The 16,881-nt window shown below is 41.8% G+C and overlaps 1 protein-coding gene and 1 non-coding gene across 2 annotated transcripts in view; both read left to right on the top strand.

The window, feature by feature from the left end:
- The window catches only part of Pdzrn4 (PDZ domain containing ring finger 4), a 142,114-nt gene that overhangs the window by 8,552 nt on the left and 116,681 nt on the right, over positions 1 to 16,881 (top strand). The gene's annotated exons all lie outside the window — the stretch shown is intronic.
- On the top strand, positions 5,408 to 5,534 carry LOC122106391. The gene has a single exon (XR_006147164.1). It is a non-coding gene; the product is annotated as a small nucleolar RNA SNORA40 (small nucleolar RNA).

Below are 16,881 nucleotides of genomic sequence, written 5' to 3'. Positions count from 1 at the left end.
AGGGACATACAAAGCAACAAAGAAATCATCTTATAAATGCATTAGAAAGAAATACATGAAAGAAAAAAATTTAAATACATATCTTAGGGTTCATTTTCCTAACATCACCTTATCTGACCTTTTCTGCTTGACTCATACATATACTAGATATTGCAAATAAGGGAAACCATGGGACCTATGTTTCTTTGGGCTTGGCTTACTTCATTTAATATAATTTTTTCCAAGTCTTTCCATTTCCTAACAAATGGGGAAATGTCATTCTTTCTGATGGAGGCATAGAATTTCATTGTGTATATATACCACATTTTCTTGATCCATTCATCTACTGAGGGGCATCTGGGTTGGTTCCATATCTTAGCTATAGTAAATAAGGCTGCAATAAACATAGTTGTGCTGGTAGCTTTAGTGTGGTCTTGTTTGTAAACATTTGGGTAAATGCCCAAAAGTGGGATTGCTGGGTCATAGGGGAGCTCTATGTGGAGTCTTTTGAGGAACCTCCATAATACTTTCCAAAGTGGTTGAACAAGTTTACACTCCCACCAACAATGAAGTAAGGTTCCCTTCTGTCCACATCCCCTCCAGCATCTGTTGTTATTAGAGTTCTTGATTTTTGCCATTCTAACTGGGGTGAGGTGTTCTAAGTATGTGCTCTACCACTGAGCCACACTGCTAGACCTTGCATTTCTTTGCTTTATTTTTTGTTTTCTCAGTACTAGTTTTGCTCTGCTTTTGTGCTTACAGCTGGCATGTTACCACTTGAGCCATGCCTTCAGCCCAGCATTTTGCTAGTTAACTTAAGATGGAATCTTGAAGACTCCGATGCTTCAGCTGGCCTCAAACCATGATCCTCTAGGTCTCAGTCTCCTGAGTAGCTAGAACCACAGATATGAACCACCTCTGGCTTATCCTTACTTTTAGTTTATTTCCATCTCTTTAATTGATCTGGGCCTAAGAGAAGGCCATCCGTGTGTTAACTTATGAAATATTGTAGGAAAATTCTTTCTTCAATATCATATACCAGAGAAATACATGGCTGAGAATTTCAAGTAGTATATGTGCTGTATGTACGGGGATACTGAACTCACCTGAACTTTTTTTTTTTTTTTTTGTCGGCTGTGGAGCTTGAACTCTGGGCCTACGCACTGTCCCTGAACTCTTAGGCTCAAGGCGAGTGCTCTACCATTTGAGCCACAGTGCGCACTTCTGGCTTTTTCTGTGTATGTGGTGCTGAGGAATCGACCCCAGGGCCTCATGCATGCAAGGCAAGCACTCTCCCACTAAGCCACCTTTCCAGCCTGCTCACCTGAACTTTCCAATTAGAAAATTCTTATCTTAAGTATTGAAGATACTTCTCAAATACAGGATCTTCTTCACATAAATACTCAATATATGCTTATGTCTTACCTATTTCCAGTCATGATAAGAACCACTGATTGAATGTCCATAAGCAAGCAGTAGTTCCTTAACTATACAGAGTTATTAAGTAATTAAGTATAAAGATTAATTGATAGTGAAAAATCCTTTATCCACAGTCAATCACTGTCCAGGACATTCCTTTTTTTATAAGTAGATTTCACCTATTGAATTTTCACAAGTCCTTTAAAAGGTATTCAGTCAATCTTATTAAATGATTAAGAAAGACACCAGAATTAAATCACCTTGCCTTGTAGCTCTCCATGGGCTCTATCCTTTTCAGACCTTCATAATTACAGGTGGCTCACGCCTGTAATCCTAACTACTCAGGGGGCTGAGATCTGAGGATTCCAATTCCAAGCTAACCTGGGGAAGAAAAGTCCATGAAACCATTATCACTACTTAGCCACCAAAAAGCCAAAAGTAGAGCTGTGGCTTGAGTGATAGAACACTAGCCTTGAGTGAAAAAGCTCAGGGACAGCACCCAAGTCCTGAGTTCAAGCCCCGGCTCTGGTACACACATGCACACAAAAATTAAATTCATGGTAGGGAAATAAGCACAGTAACTGGGTACAGAGTCTGCTTCTGTCATTTAATCTTTTGGAGACTCTCTCTCTCTTTCTTTCTCTCTCTCCCCACTCTCTCGCTCTTCCCCCTCTCTCTTTCCCTCTCTCTCATCCATCCAACACTTGCACCTGAAGAATTTTTGACATCTTTCTAAAGAAATGTCATCTCCTTGTGACTAGTATGGATAAAAGTATTACTAGGTAGTAATTTGATCTTCATGTGTACAATTCCAGATTCTTCCTGCGCAGCTGTGCTTTTCATATCTGAACACAGCATTACCAGGCATCCATATAACCTGTCCCATCTCCTTCTTCTTCCAGCTGGAGCCATTTCTTTCTTCTTAATTCCACCTCTCCCCCTGTGGGGTGCCAGCTTTAAGAGGGGTTATTATAAAGAGTTCATTGTTTCCTTCCACCAAAAAAAAAATAAAAAGGCTTCAAAGGTAGCAGCCTCATATTCTCCTGTGTTTCCACATCTAACATCTAATTGCTAATTTGTGCCATTCTCTAACAAGCTGTAAATCTTGCTTTATGGTTGTTTGGGTCCTTGTAAAGCTCCCTTCTTCCACAGCTCCCTTCTGCTTTATGAAGCTTTGTAGAAATGCTACAAGCAATGGTTTCTGGAAACTTCCTCACATCTCAGTGGAAATTAGGTTTTTCTTTTCTTCCTGAACAAATCGCTCACTCTCAAGACTCTTAAAAGAGTCTGCTTCAGGTACAAAATAAAATTAAGTAAAGCCTCTTTCAAGGATATGTGAACAAAGAGAATTTCTGAAACACCTAGTGTGGTTTAAAGCATAATAAATCTATAGATGAAAGACCATCATTCTAATCAGTGACAATGTTTTCCTATAATTAAATCACAGTAGAATTTTTTTTTGTACCGGTACTAGAGTTTAAACTCAGAGCCTTAAGCTGTCACTTGGCTTTTTTACTCAAGACTGGCATTCTACCATTTCTCTAGACCTCCATTTCTGGCTTTTGGGTGATTAATTGGAGCTGAGAGCCTCACAGACTTTTTCTGTCTGGGCTGGCTTCAAACCATGATCCACACATCTCAGCCTCCTGAGTAGCTAGGATTATAGGCATGACCCACCAATGTTACATATGTGTGCATAAATATACATATGTATGTTTTATAGATAACATGTTATATGCATATATCATATATGACATATATGATCGTTTCTAGCACTAGGGTTTTGAACTTAGGGCCTAGGTATTGTCCCTTAGCTTTTTTGCTCAAGGCTGGTGCTCTGCCTCTTGAGCAACACCTCCATTTTTGGCTTTTTGCTGGCTAATTGGAAATAAGAGTCTCTCTCTGATCTATTTGCCTGGTCTGGCTTGAAATCTCAATGCTCAGATTTTAGCCTTCTAACTAGCTAAGATTATAGGCATGTGTCACTGGTGCCCAGTTTCATATACACAAAAGTATATTCCTTTTTATACAATAAAATTTTATTATTAAGGCATTAATACAAGTGTCTTGTAAGTCAGGTAATGAGTGCATCTCTTCTTTTGGACAGTATCACCCCTTTCTTCCCTTTCCTCCAGTTTTCCCCTCCCTGCCCACAGGTTACAGAGTTCATTTTCCACATAGTGTACACTGAATATCTTGATTGCATCTGTTTACCCTTCCTCCCTCCCTTTCTGCACTCCCACCCTTAATAAATAATAAATAATTACACCACACTTGGTTTGTGTTCAATATCTGGTAGGTAGTAGCCCAGGTTGCAGAAGAAACATAAACTAAAGAATCAGTCTTCAGGTGGCTCACGCCTATAATCCTAGCTACTCAAGAGGCTGAGATCTAAGGATCGTGGTTCAAAGCCAGCCCAGGCAGGAAAGTCCGTGAGACTCTTATCCAATAAACCACCAGAAAACGGGAAGAGGCACTGTGGCTTAATTGGTAGAGCACTGGCCTTGAGCTGAAGAGCTCAGGGACAGCACCCAAGCCCAGAGTTCAAGCTCCATGACCAAAAAAAATAAAAAAGAATCATTCTTCAAGGAGTATATACAGTATCACATACTACCATGGACAAATCCTTTTAGAAGGATTCAGAAGTGAATGACCTGACTGGTCATTGTAAAGGAGGAACATTTCTAGATGAGCAAGAGTAGTAAAAGGAATATTATAGAGCAGCTTAACATTGCTTTCTTATTTTTTAGGGGGCTGGTACTTTTTGTTTGTACTGTTTCAGTGGTATAGGAGTTTGCTCTCAGGGCATTGTGCTTGCTCCAGGCACGCTCCACTGTGAAGCCACCCTCTGCCAGCCCCTTGCCTTTAGCTATTTCTCAGATAGGGCCTCCTGCATTTTCTCCATATCAGCCTCACTCCTTGACTGTCCTATGTAGCTGAGATTGTAGAATGTGCTACCATTCCCAGCTTGTTCTTTGTGTGTATATGTATGTGTATGTGCGTGTGTCTATCTGTGTGTGTGTATGTGCATGTGTGCATGCACAGGTACTGAAGCTTCAATGCAGGGCCTGGGCTCTGTCCTTGTTCAAGGCTGGGGCTTTACCACCTGAACCACGCCTCCATTTCTAGATTTTTTTTTGGTGGTTAAAAGCATGGTTCTTCTGTCAACACAAAGTCCCTTTGGCCTAGAGTGCCTATACTCATACAAACGTTAGTGTCTTATGACTTAATTCAAGTTTTACTATCTGAGAAACTTCCTCTGAACTTACTCTGCTTCTGGCTCTTCTTTCACAATGCTTCGCAATTGGACACAGACTCAAATGCTTTTCTCATTTAAGTTTAGCTCTCCTGCCCCTCAGCAACTCTACTAACTCATGGTGTCTGACCCACAATTTAATACAGTGTCAAGGAAAGGGCATGGGGCCAGGGGAACAATTGTGTTTGTTTAAAGAAAAAAACTCATTTATTCATTGTGTGTGCGTGTGCATGTGTGCGTGCATATGTGCGTGTGTGCTGAACTCAGAGCCTGGTGCTGTCCCTGAACGTTTTTGCTCAAGGCTAGCACTCTACCACTTGAGACACAGCTCCACTTCTGGTTTTTTGGTGGTTGACTGATGATAAAGTTTTCATAGACTACCCTATCCAGGCTGGCTTCAAATAATGATCCTCAGATTACAGCCTCCTGAGTAGCTAGAATTATAGATGTGAGGCATCAGCACCCAGCTAAGAACTCCTTTATTATTGTCACTAATATTCAATGAGTTCTCTCTGAAAACAAAATCATTAAAGAAATTATATACGCTGTGTTTCGTGAAGTCATCTATTTTAAGATATATCTTAATTACAAGGCTCCTCATCAAGTTTAAGAGCAGTTGAGGGGTCATGGTTGGCATGCATATTTTAAGGTGAATATTTTTATATTCATACTGATTGCAAGATGCATCTCATTTCCAGAAGGAATACTATATTGAGGGAGAACATAGATGTTAGGCGAAACAGAAAAAGGAAAAATACCTAGTGTGTTTGTTTAATTTGTAACAAAGCCCTTACGGACAGGTGCAGACAGTAAATCCTCTTTTGCAACCCAGTACTCATTGTTGAGTATGAGATTTTTGATACAAATAAGAAGAAATATGATTGTTCCAATAGTTGGCAATGACAGGGTTTGTTAACTCATGCAGGTTGGCTCTGAGAATAAAAAATATTAGTGCTGATTGCCCATGGTTCATGACTATAAACCTAATTTCTCAGGTGCTTGAGATCTGAGGATGGTGGTTCAGAACCAACCTGAGCAGAAAAGTCTGTGAGACTCTTATCTCTAACCACCAAAAAGCTCACATGGAGGTGTAGCTCAAGTGGCTGAGCATCAGCTTTTGATGAAAGAGCCAAACTAAAGTGTGAGGCCCCAAATCATATGTGATGATATAATAATATCATATTGAACACAATCAGTAGAATTAAAAAGTAGACCAAGACAATCTTCCCCCTCACTATAACCTTATTTCATCATATGTGAAATTCACACTAACAATTCTTAGAATATAAGCCATGGATTATGTGGCTTTATTTAGTCGTTTCCACCTTCTGAATAGGTCATCAATGAATATGAGTGACATCAACAAATGTGTAAATATTACAGATTCATTTGTGCAATGTACTGGGAAATAGTATGTTATCAACAAATAGATTTAGGTAGAGTTTGTAACTGCCCATTCTTTTTCAGGATTATGAGATAGATGTGAATACTAACCAGATTAAAAAGTTGTTGGTGAGTTCAGGTGTCTCATGCCTGTAATCCTTGCTACTCAAGAAGCTTACATCTGAGGACTGGAGTTCAAAACCAGCCCAGGAAAGAAAAAAGTCCATGGGGCTCTTTATCTCCAATTAACCACCAAAACTCCAGAAGTAGAGTTGTGGCTCATGTGGTAGAGCATCATCTTTGAGCACAAAAGCTAAGGGACAGAACCCAGGACCTGAGTTCAAGCCCCAGTACTGATGAAAAAAATGTTGTTCAAATTAAGACAGATACAAATTTGTAAAAATAAGTTTTCCTATAGTTCTTTCAAACTATCATTCCATTCTATTCATGAAGTTCCAAAAGGCGAAAATTGCAGCTTGGTAACAGTTAAAACAACAGTGAATAAAAGTATTTAAAGCAAAGGGTGTATATAAATAGCTCCCCTGCCAATTTCCACATTCATCACTTCCTGAACTAATCTCCTGGAAGGATGTCTATTTTCCAGCTGGGAAATTGATTCTGTGTCTAGGATGGGTGGAATGTAACCACAGTGTTCCCCCTTGGTCTCTTTGAGCACCTACTAATAGTATTATAAATGTGCAAAAGACTGTATCCCAGTGCTTTTCTCCTCTTTTTCATAGTACCACAAATACCTAGTTTTCATTTCTCCCAAGAAAAATAATTCTCAAACTTGGGCTCCTCACTTCCATGTTTGCCTTGATAGCTTTGAGATGTATCTCTTCTTGGCCAGTATTATTTCTGTTGCATAGATCACAGAGCAATGCTGAGAGCAAGCAAGCGAGGGAGGAGAGAACACTCATTCATTTGAGATGTAGATTCTTCTTAACATGTTTCACAAAGGTTTAGTTTCATTTTTTTAATATCCTGTAGTAAGTGATTGCTTTTAGAAGGTGCATATGAGACAGCTAATGGGATCTTGAGAGCCATCGATTTGCATGTTATGAATAGCATCACAGTGCCCCACCAGTGGGTGATTGGGTCATCTAATATTACCTTGAATCCTCCACAAAAGTAAACCATCATTTGTAGCAAATATCCTGATCTAAGAGAATCAAGCTCCCTCCTTAAATTAGTCAATGCTGCATTAGTCAATAATGCATTCAAGGAAGCTAAATAAGAAGCAGCTTCTTTGCATGTGTCTAAATCCTTTAAAAAGTCATTCTATTTAAACTTAGCTAACTACACATCTAAAATATTCACACTTTATTTAGAACAGCCTTTAGATGATCTTAACTTGTTATGAAAATAAAGCATTTGATGAGTGGAGCTGGGACTCAAGTGGTAGAGCAGCAGCCTTGAACAGAAAAGCCAAGGGAGACTTCAAGGCTCTGAGTTCAAGCTCCACTCGCACAACAGCCCTAGACAGAGATTTTAAGTGAGATTGTTGACTGAGCAGAGCTGGGAGAGTTGAGCCACGAGGAGTCCACCTCTCCACGCTTCAGCCCTTGGGAATGAGTTCTAAAAGAGGGAGAGACTGAATTCTCAGCCCCCAGTATGTCCAGCAATTCATCTTTCCCATAGGTAGATGTAATTTTCAAGCTATCACCAAATTTTCCTTCCCAAGGAAACTTAAATCACTTCCAAGCCCCAATGAGCTTTCCGGAAGGCTAGATTGTCTCTCTTCTCTTGCTCCAACTGTGGCTAATTCTTTCCATAATGAGGACCCCAGTGGAACCTGTGACGTTGAAGGGCTCATCTACGGGGATTCAGTGGATTGATTATATCTGGAGATTGATTGGGCTAAGTACCAACACCAAATCATGTTGCAACGTAGTTGTAACTTACTAAATATGGCCTGGGCCCCTACTGTTGAACTCTGAGCCACCAGAGTCACCTGATGAGCCTGTTCTTGTATCCTGTGACCAGTGGCTTCAAATGGACTCATCCATCTTCTTGTCCCATTACATTTGCTGTGACTGATGTCCTGTACCCATTAAAATTGATGGGAAAGAACAAAGAGAAGAAAAATGTGCCCTTCAATGGATTATTTCCCTGGAAGAGCAAATGAGAATTCTCCAGTACCAACACAAGATTTAGAGGGGTACATCGCCCCATTTATTAAGTGCTCTAATGAGCTAGTTTACTAAACAGACTCTCCTGGTTTATAAGGGCATGCTTTAAAATTCAATCTCCTTTTGAAATATGTTTGATCTTTATAAGATGAATTTAATAGCTCTAACGTGGTTTAGAGTCAGGAATTATTTTGGTGAATTTTTAGAGTCAATTGTATCCGATGTCTTGCATGTTAGGTTTTATGTTTGCTTGGTCTTTTTCTTTGGCTTTCTGATGAGCTATCCTAATGGCTCATTTTATGCCCTGTGATAGCCAATAATTAATCTGGCCGTGATGGTAAGCGGAAGCCAAAACCATAGTGATTTGAGAAGGCCTAGGCTTCCTAGATTGTCTTATATTTACTGAATGTTGTCTATGTGCTCGACAAATCACAGAACAGCAAGATAGTTCTGTGATGCTCACAAAACATTTGTTGAATTACATTCTTAGATGTGTAAGAAGTAAAAATAAAACCCGTCCACTGGCATTGCCAGGCACCTGGCCTCTCCCCTGTAATCTCCTGAGGTTTTTAATCTTTGAGGTAGAGTAAATGTTGTATACTTGGTATTTTTTGGAAGTATGATAGAGTCACATTTTTTTCTCTGTGCATATGCCAGTCCTAGGGCTTGAACTCAGGGCCTGGGTGCTGTCCCTGAGCACTTTTACTCAAAGCCTGTGCTCTACCACTTGAGCCTCCACTTTACTTCTGGCTTTTGTGGTGGTCATTTGGAGGTAAGACTCTCATGTACTTTCCTGCCTGAGCTGGCTTTGATCCTCAGATCTCAACCTCCTGAGTTACAAGGATTACAGGCATGAACCACCACTCTTCTCATGAATTACTGAGGTTTGAAGAGGACTGAGCCCTCAGAGAGCCAAGATTACAGGTGTAAGCCACCAGTACTCATCTTAGAGTCACATTCTTAAAAGGTCTATATTTATCTTTTATAATTGAGTTCCAAAGGAACTCAATTTTTCCATTTAATATTAAATAAATTCTTTTGGAGTTTATGTCCTCGTGGGAGTTTGACCGCACTGGGACCTCAGAGGTAATTTGAGTGTTGTGTACAACATCATCCCTGGAGAGACAGGAAAGTGAGAAACATTCTTTTCGTATTGACCCTGGTCACAAGGATGACACAAGCTATTCTGGGACTTTGACCATAAGAGAAATCTGGGAACAGCTGTCAAATTAGCTGTGGTCTGGCTGGTCTACATTTTCAGCAATATTAATGATCATATTTTATACAACTACTGGAACTGACTGGGCTGCAAATGGCAGCAGTCAGACTAGAGGCATGAACTTAAATTGATATAAAATTACTCTTTTGACAGACACCAGCAGCTCATGCCTATAATCCTAGCTACTCGGGAGGCAGAGATCTGAGAATCACAGTTTGAAGCCAGCCCAGGTAGCAAAGTCCATGAGATTTTCTTTTTTTTTATCTTTGATTAACCACCAAAAAGCCAGAAGTGGAGCTGTGGCTCAAATGACAAAGCACCAATCTGAGCACAAATGCTCAGGGACAGCTGCAAGGACTGGCAAAAAAAAATACAAGGTGTTTAGTTGAAATGATGAAGTGAAATGTTTAGGTTTGATGAAAGGCATGTCTTTAGACTTAGTTGGGTGGTATTATGGCAAAAACAAGCATTTGCACTATAGTCCTGAATTCCATGCATTCTAAGCATCTATATATTATCCTCAACAGTGGACTGCTTGAAGCCTTGAACCCATGCACCCCAAGGGTTTATTGTAGTTAAATAACCATATTAATAATATTATAATTGGGTGAGCAGTTTTCATTCTAGCTTCTTTCAAACTCTATCCCAGTAAGAGAGGTCTGTGACATTAATCATGCATATTAATCGGTGAAGTAGTTTGGTGTCATTTTCTTTCAAAACACTTAGTGATCTTATCTCTAATAATACCTTCCATTGTGGTCAGTATGTGCACCAAGATAGTCTCAATTCAGTCTCACCATTCAATTAAGCCCAATTCCTTTAGGTAGAAGTTTGTTGTCTTTCCTGCCACTCACTACAGACCCTAATTAGCAAGCAAGCTAGTGTCTGCTCACCGTGAATCCCTCCCCTGCCCCCGCCCCTTATCCTCCCCTCTCCCTCCCCCGACAGTATTGCAGTTTGAACTCAGGCCCTCATGCTTACTAGGCATTCTACCATCATGAGTACATTTGAGCCACCACCGCCCACCCCCTTTTTTCTTTTTGCTTTAGTTGTTTCTCAGACAGGGTCTTGCATTTTTGTTCAGGTCCAAAGTCCTTGGACTGCCAGCCTCCTGCCTGTGCTTCCCTTGTAGCCAAAACCACAGACATTTGGTACCACACTCCGCTTATCTATTGAGATGGAGTCCTTCTCAGATTTTCCTTGGGATGCCCTAAAATCCCAGTCCTCTTAGTCTCTGCCTCTCAGGTAACTAGGATTACAGGCATGAGCCACCATGTCTGATGTGTTTTGTTTTGTTTTGTTTTGTTTTTTGGGGGGGGGGGTGTCCAGTAGTTGGGCCTGAACTCTGGGCCTGGGCGCTGTCCCTCAGCTCTTCAGCTCAAGGCTAGCGCTGTACCACTTGAGCCACAGTGCCACTTCCAGCTTTTTTCTTTTTGCTTATGTGGTGGTGAGGAATCAAACCCAGGGCCTCAGGCATGCAAGGCAAGTGCTCTACCACTGAGCTACCTTCCCAGCCCACCATGTCTGATGTTAAGTGTGTAATTGTGACTTCCCTTTTTTACTTGGCTGTATTTATTTTCAGGATAACTAAAACCTGGATGATTGTTTATTTCTTTGGAGATTGCTAAACATTTTTTTTAATTTGTAACTTTCCCAGACTTTCTCATCTACGTAGAGCAAGAGAACATTTTTACATTTTGTAAAAAAAAAAAAAAAAAAAAAGGAGATGCAAGTTCACCCTAAATTATATAGCCAGTACCTATCCTGTTTCAGGGTTTTTTTGTCCCACATTAATAAGTCAATGATAATCATATCCCTCTGCCTTAGCATATATCTGGTATATAATATGTTAAATGAATGTTGATTGATTGAATGTTCATAAGTGAATTACAGAGTGTTGAAGGAAGCCTTTTAAATGTCGTGCCTAGTGTTTGAACTGAACTGCCTAGACAATGAGCAGAACTGTATCATGTAAACAGGATTAGTAGTGTGAACTGGGGAATTATTTTAAAAAATTACCAGCAAGCTGAGTAAGCAGGAGGCCCCAAGTTCAATCCACACTACAAGCATAAAACACAAACACATAGACCCACACACCAAAACCAAATTGAGTGAACCAGTGGCTCATGCCTGTAATCCTAGCTACACCGGAGGCTGAAATATGAGGATCATAGTTCAAAGCTGTCCCTAGGCAGGAATGTCTATGAGACTCTTATCTCCAGTTAACTACCAGAAAACCAGAAGTGGTGCTATGGCTCAAAGTGGTAAAGTGCTGGCCTTGAGCAAAAAGAGCTGAGAGACAGTGCCCAGGCCTTGAGTTCAATCCCCATGACTGACAAAAAAAAAAATTAAGCCGGGAGCTGAGGGCTCACACCTGTCATCTTTGCTACTCAGGAGACTGAGATCTGAGGATCCTGGTTCAAAGCTGGCCTAGGTAGAGAAATCTGTTGAGCCTCTTAGTCTCCAGGTAACTAGCAAAAAGACAGAAGTATGGCTGAGACTCAAGTGGTAGAGCACCAGCCTGGCGTGAAAAAGCTAAGGGACAGCACCCAGACCCTGAGTTCAAGCCCCATTACTGGCACACACCCACAATCAGTACATTGTGACTGGGGACCTCAATTAAAATGAGGCCAAGACAAATATCAAAGAACAAACCGAGAATTACTTCTTGACACTAGTGGAGTGGAAAAGCAGAAGGAGATAGGCAGAACCCAACCTCGTGTCCTTGTGTCCACCACAGCTGTGGCAAAGGCTGGTGCCCAGACCAGAAAGAGGCCCATTTGGAGAAAAACCTGTGTTCTTCCTGTGTTCTTTGAATACCATTAACCATTTCTTTGTGCTAAACCCTTTGCATCTGATTATACTGAATAAAGTCTGCTTGTTGTTTAATTTGTATCTAATTATTCACGTGTAGAAATGTTCTCTTCCCTGGCTTTTGGATTTTTGATATTTGTTTTGGTGTGTGTGTGTGTGTGTGTGTGTGTGTGTGTGTGTGTGTGTGTGTGTGTGTGTGTGTCTGTCTGTCTGTCTGTCTGCCCATGCGTCTGTGTGTCTGTGTGTGTCTGTGTGTATGTCTGTGTTTCATGTTTGTACTGTGGCTTGAACTCAGGTCCTCTTTAGCTGGTGCTCTATCACTTGAGCCTTAATTCCAGTCCAGCTTTTTTGCTGGCTAATTGGAGTTAGAGTCTCACAAACTAAGAGCAGTTCTCTGGTTCTCAGCCTCCTGTGTCGCTAGGGTTACAGGGGTGAGCCACCAGCACCTGGCTTCCTCTAACTTTTAATTTTTTTATTCACTTGGTAGGAAGACTATTGGCTGGGGGAAATGTGGACCCTCCAAAAGTATGGAATCTCAGTATGATACAAATTCTTCTTTTGAGTTATACCGATATACAATTGGCTATATAATTGAATATGTAATTGAATTATTCTAAAATATCTCAAAAGTACTGGTTGAATTTTCTCCCAAATGTGTTTTGCTTCGGGATGATTTTTTAAAAATTATCTTTTAAGTAATTTGTACAAAGGAGTGGCCATTCAGCAATGCATGTGATGGTTACAGTGTCACTTCTTTTATTATTCTCTCCCATCACTCCCAACCTTCCCCTTCCCCTCAATTTTCATCATTTTGTAGGCTATGCATTGAGCTTTAGGATGATTTTACACATGAGATAAGACCACAATGAGTGTTACTAACTTTTTGACAGATGGAAAGTTGCTTAGACTTTAAAATCTATTTCAATCTTTCTAGCAAATACTAAAAAAAAAAAAAAAAGCCTCTAGCTCTGTAGCAAAAAAAAAGAAAAACTTAGAATGAATTATTGCTTGCTGTTCCCCCTTTTAGCTAGAGTAGAATAAAATGATGGGTTAATGTTCCCATTTCAGTCATGTGCTGATTATTCTAATTTCTGGTGAAGCAACACCCATTCCATCAATGCTTATTTTGATTGTCTCAATGTCAGAAATAAGACATTTGTTTAAATTAAATTAAAATAATTTGATTTGTGAGTATCAAATGTGCCTCTTATAAATCATTGCAAAGCATTAGTGCCTTTTTAGCAACCGGCATAGTAAATTTACCCAGTCTTTGACCATCCAGTGAAATACCCAGACCTATTGAACTCATTCCACCAGTGAAGCCTGATGTGAGCCCAGTGGAGGTTCTAGGAGTGCAGGCAGGACCTTGAAGCCTGGGCCCAGGTGTCTCATGCCAGGAATCTTAGCTACATGCATGGTTAAGATAGGGAGGATCGTGATTCCAGACCAGCCTGGGCAGAAAAGTCCATGAGACTCCCATCTCCACAGAAGAAGCTAAGTGTGGTGGGGTACACCTATCATCCTGGCTTATATGGAAAGTGAAAAATAGCAGGACTTCGATCCAGGTACAGGCCCAAGCAAAAAGCAAAGACATCTTTAAAAATAACCAGTACAAAGCTGGACACTGGTGGGTCAACGTGTGTTCTCCTGGTTACTCAGGGGCCTGAGATAGGAGGATGGGGGTTCAAAGCCACTCTGAACAAGAAAAGCCAGACATGGAGCTGTGGCTCAAGGCTGGTACACACTTTTATTTTTAAAAAAGTACAAAAAAGAGCTGGAGGTATAGGTTGGTGGCAAAGTGCCTACGTTAACAAGATAAGGTCCTGAATTCAAATCCCAATACTTCACAGACAAAAGAGGGCCTTACTACTAAAAGACCTTGACCCTCCACAGGATTCATCTCTTTAGAACCTGTCCTTAAAAGCACATGGTGAAAGGTGTTTGCTGGCAGGGAAGGGAGAAGACGAGGCCTAAGGATGTGACAAGAAAACCTCAGAAAGGGGGACTGTGGGGTACAGTGCTCTGGCCAGCAAGAGAATGAAAAACCAAGGAGTCTCAGCCTGGGACTGAGCGGAGGGTTGTGGGCCTGCCGTGGGGCTGAGCTCAGGGCCTCAGGGAGTGGGGAATGAGTGACCGTGCATGGGGGAAGCAAGTTGGGAGACTTTTCATGCAGAGTGGAGCGGGGCGAGGTTTGTTCTCCATATGATTAGGAGCCTTACTGGACTTTTGGAACCAGAAGTGTTGTGTGCCATGGTTTAGATGTGGCTTCGGTGTGTCCTGCATGAATTCACACACAAGAAGATTCATCTCCAGTACAGAGGTGCTAGGGAGCCCTTGAGAGGTGGAAGGTTTTAGGCCCAAGGACATAACCGTTGGGAGGGATTAATGCTGATCCCAACAAGTGTGTGAGTTCCCAAGAGATTGGGTTGTCCTGGGTACCTGGCCGTTCTGGGTATCTGGACCCTCGCCTTGGCAGGTGACCAATTCCTGGTCCACTTCCTTGATGTGTTAGAATGTAGCCACAAAGAGTCCCTCCACCCTTGCCCCTGCCCAAGGCTGGACTTTCCATCTTCAAAATTATGAGCTAGCAGGGGGCAGGTGCCTCACACCTGTAATCCTAGCTACTCAGGAGGTTGAGATCTGAGGGTCACACTGGACAGGAAAGTCCTCGAGACTTATCTCCAGTTAACCACCAGAAAACTGGAAGCGGCACTGTGGCTCAAAGTTTGTAGAGCACTAGCCTTGAGGGAAAAAGCTCAGGGAACAGCACCCAGGCCCTGAGTTGAAGCCTTACAGCTAACCATTTTTTTCTTTATCAACAACAAGAGATGAAGCCACAAAATCAGATTTAATGTTCGTCTGCAGGGAATCAGGGTTGTTATCAGTGAGAAGGGCAGGAGATGTTCACTGTAGGTTTAGGAAGAGAGTCTTGAATTTTCTTTCAAATGAGGTAAGGAGCTGCCACATGAACCATGAGTGTCTGGTTGTGAATTGGTCATTGGATGACCCCTGGAGGCTCCTATAGGTAGATCTAGTGAGGGAGATGACCAACCATGACAGGTACAAAGGAGAATCTCAGGAACTGGGAGAGAGAAATGAGACAGGGATCAGAGAACTGGCTGGGGAAGGGAAAACTGTGAGGCCAGCCCTCAGCCACAATCATGACTGGGTAAAGGATTTGATAGAGAAGGTTTGAGAGACACAGGAATTGAAGGAAATTACAGAGATTTCACCTTGGGTCAGCAGGGACAGGGACAGGGTTGAGGACAGTGGTACTTGGTGTGGCCTCCAAAGAGCCACAGCAGGGCTTTATAAATACTTGAGGAATCCAGTTGTGTCCTGAGTTCAAAGGGTTGGCTGAATGGGCAGGCGCCAGTGGCTCACATCTGGAATCCCAGCTCCTCAGAAGCCTGAGATCTGGAGTATGGAGGTCTAAAGCCAGCCCAGACTCTGTCTCGAAAATAGCCAGCAAAAAGCTGGGCTGGAGGCATGGTTCAAGTAGTAGAGCACCATCCAAGTAAGCCAGCTGAGTTAGCATAAGGTCCCAAATTCAAACTCCAACAAAATTTCTTTTTTTGTATACTTTTTTAATTGTAAAAACATTATACAGAGGGGTTACAAGTTACATGAGCAAGGCAATGAGTACCTTTCCTATCAAACATTGTTACCCCCTCCTTTGTTTTTCCCCTACCATCCCTTCCCTCCTACCTCCACAACTATACCCCTCCACCCCACCCCCACCCCCCACCTAAATTGTAAAGTTCATTTTTCAACATAGTGTCTTTGCATCTCATTGTTACAGTGGGTCAATCTGTATCCCTAAATGGTTGGTAAAATACTAAAATAGTTGGCACCAAGAATTTAGACAAATGCTAGTTGTTTTATTCAGAGATCTGAATGGAATATGAATATGCATATGCATATTCATGCATATGCATCCCATGTTTCAAGGAAGGTGATTTCTCTGTGCTGATGACTTTTTTATTTAGTGTCCCTTGACACTTTGTAAATCTGACCTAGTTTCCCTTTGTGTATGTGTGTGTGTGCATATGCCTACATGTGCATGCGTGCAAGTGCTGGTACTAGAACTTAAACTCAGGGCCTCGCATCCTCCCCCAGGATTTTTTGCTAAAGATTGGTGTTCTACCACTTGAGCCACACTCCCACTTCTGCTTTTGCTGGTTAGTTGGAGGTTAGAGTCTCATGTGCTTTCTTTCCCAGGCTGGCTTTGCACCATGATCCTCAGATCTCAACCTCCTAAGTAAGTAGAATGACAAGCGTGAGCCACTGGTGTCCTTTAACACCAACATTTTCAAACGACTTAGGACCCACAGGAGGAGATGAGCGCCTGGAGATGTGACATCTGATTTAGGCTGATGTAACAAATTTTAACTTGTGTTTGCACATACAAGTTAAAAATATGCAGCATCGGCCGGGTGCCGGTAGCTCACGCCTGTAATCGTACTCAGGAGGCTGAGATCTGAGGATCGCGTTCAAAGCCAGCCCAGGCAGGAAAGTCTGTGAGACTCTTATCTCCAATAAACCACTAGAAAACCGGAAGTGGCGCTGTGGCTCAAGTGGTAGGGTGCTCGCCTTGAGCTGAAGAGCTGAGGGAACAGTGCCCAGGCCCAGACTTCAAGCTCCACGACCGACCCCCCCAAAAAAGAAATGTGCAGCAT

This window comes from Dipodomys spectabilis, unplaced genomic scaffold (genome assembly GCF_019054845.1).
Source record: "Dipodomys spectabilis isolate Male_0828 unplaced genomic scaffold, ASM1905484v1 ptg000039l, whole genome shotgun sequence".
Taxonomy (NCBI): Eukaryota; Metazoa; Chordata; class Mammalia; order Rodentia; family Heteromyidae; genus Dipodomys; species Dipodomys spectabilis.
This window is presented reverse-complemented; position numbering and strand designations above follow the sequence as displayed.